The 2,419-nt window shown below is 34.1% G+C and overlaps 1 pseudogene; it reads right to left on the reverse strand.

Annotated features, from left to right (window-relative positions):
• Nucleotides 1-1,238: 1,238 nt before the first annotated feature.
• LOC116587744 lies at nt 1,239-1,636 on the reverse strand (annotated as a pseudogene).
• Between the last annotated feature and the right edge of the window lie 783 nt (nt 1,637-2,419).

The following is a 2,419-nucleotide window of genomic DNA, read 5'->3' on the forward strand; positions in this document are numbered from 1 at the left end:
AGGTAATGAAAAACAAGAGTTGTCATCTCTCCCTAACCCTAAACCCATTTCTCAAGGGGAATACTAGTACTTTCAACTGCTTTTATTTAGTATCCTCTGGGGCTTTCCTTTGTCATTTAAATATTTATGATTCATAATTCATAATTTAGATGGCACCTTTTAATCCTTCAAGGTAAAAGATGAGGAACTTTGTACATATTGTTTCTTAACCATAATCCTTCCAACAGCCAGTCCTCGTTAGTATAGTGGTGAGTATCACCCCCGTCATAATCCCTTCAATTTTCTGCTTTTAAAAAAGGTTTATTCTTATTTTTCATGGCCAAAGTCTATAACATTTATGATATAATCTCTATAATTCAGCATTCCCTGATTTGTCTGATTGTTTCTAAAAATTTAAACCCAAATAAAGATAACGCAGTCATTAAATATTCTTCATTGCCAAGTAAGGTTTTCTTTTTGCTCCCCCAAAATAAAGAAATAAAATACCATGTCTCTGAATACTACCTACTGGGAAAAAAATATATCCCATTTGCCAAAGAATATGGATTTGTGTCTTTAATTTTCTTATCTTCTTGTAGGTAATACTCAGTTTCCATGGTTCCTTTTATCTCATTTCATATTCTTTCTTGCATTCCCTTTCTGTTTTGCTTAAGTTTTCTCTAGAGAAATAATTTTCCTATGGGATTCATGAATAAACTTTTCAAATACATACAGAGCTGAAAATGTTTTATTTTATTCTAATAATACTTGATAATTCAGATAGGTATGAAATTTCAACTTGAAAATTATTTTTCCTTGAGTCTTGAAAGGTGTGTGACTTAGCATTCTAGAATTCAGTGTTGTTGATGAGAAGCCTGTTGCCAGTTTCGTTCTCATTGCCTATAGGTAGTTGGGAGTCCTATTTTAGCAAAGTAGTTCATGATTCCAAGTTGTTGCTATTTGTTGATTGAATCAAATAGCTCTAAAAAGCTTATTAAATAACGTCTTACTGTCACTTCTTTTTTTCAAAGTTTTGGCCATTATCTATTGATCTTTCATTGGTGGAAATTCAAGATTTATCGTTCTTTTATCCGGTCCTCCAAGCAGTCTTCCACCCATCTTTCTGATGAACTCAGAATTTTGATTAGGTCAATATTAACATTTTTTATGATTATTATCATGTACATTTTATTCAAAGCTATGTTGCACATCTTTTTGCTTTCCCTAGAGTCATTCACTTCTTTTTTGTTAGTTTTTTTTTTAACATAACCTCAAGGTTTTATTGTCTTCATAATATAACAAAATAGGAAGCTTAGAACTAGATCAGCTGGCCCTTTCTCTTCTTATCTCCTCCCCGTTCAAAATTCTCGCATCTCTTAATAGCCAGCATTCTCTTAGATCTGCAGTTGGGCTTGACACATTTGAACTTCAGCACAATCTTCTTTGTAGTTTTAGTCTTTTTCCGGAAAATAGGCTTAGTCTGCCTACCATAGCCACTCTACTTCCTGTCATAACACTGCTTTCCCTGGACATAAAGAGAATCTTTGCTTTTCTTGTGCTGCATCACTTTGTGGGGTTGGTGCTTGCCACACTTCCTGCAGAAAGTCTGGCAGGTTTTAGGAAAGTTCACCATGTTTGCGAGAGCGCTATCAGCTCAGAAAGCTTTTTTTTTTTTTTTTTTTTTTTAAAGATTTTATTTATTTATTTGACAGAGAGAAATCACAGGTAAGCAGAGAGGCAGGCAGAGAGAGGAGGAAGCAGGCTTCTCGCGGAGCAGAGAGCCCGATGCGGGGCTCGATCCCAGGACTCTGGGATCATGACCTGAGCCGAAAGCAGAGGCTTTAACCCACTGAGCCACCCAGGTGCCCCTCAGAAAGCTTTTTTTAATGTTAGTTTAAAAATATATATTTATCGTTGATTTATACCCACACTTTCTGTTAATTCTTAAATATTCTTTTGATATATGTATTTAAGCACATGTGGTATGCTATCAATTTTGTCTTTTTGGAGAATTCTCTCTGGAAATGTCTGAACTTCCCCAATTTGGACCTGTTTCTTTCCAGGCTTGTTGCATAGTCATTTTGGGAATTTCCTCACTGCATTTAGGTTGAATGCCCTGTTCCAGAATCTCATATTTTATTTCTTATTTGACTTGCTCAGTTTGGAGGAATGCCTCTTCTTACAGTTTTCTGAGAAATAGTGCATGAGATATAAGTTTTGACATCTTACATTTCTGAAAACATCTTTATTCTACCCTCATATTTGATTGATGATTAACTGGATTTAATATAAATTCTGTGTTGGATTCCATTTCCCTCAGAATTTTTGAAGACCCTGTTCCATTTTCTTCAAGTTTCCAGTTTTGACATTGAGAAGTCTGATATAATTTTTTAAAAGATTTTATTTATTTATTTATTTATATTTATTTATATTTTTTAAA

This window comes from Mustela erminea, chromosome 4 (genome assembly GCF_009829155.1).
Source record: "Mustela erminea isolate mMusErm1 chromosome 4, mMusErm1.Pri, whole genome shotgun sequence".
Taxonomy (NCBI): domain Eukaryota; kingdom Metazoa; phylum Chordata; class Mammalia; order Carnivora; family Mustelidae; genus Mustela; species Mustela erminea.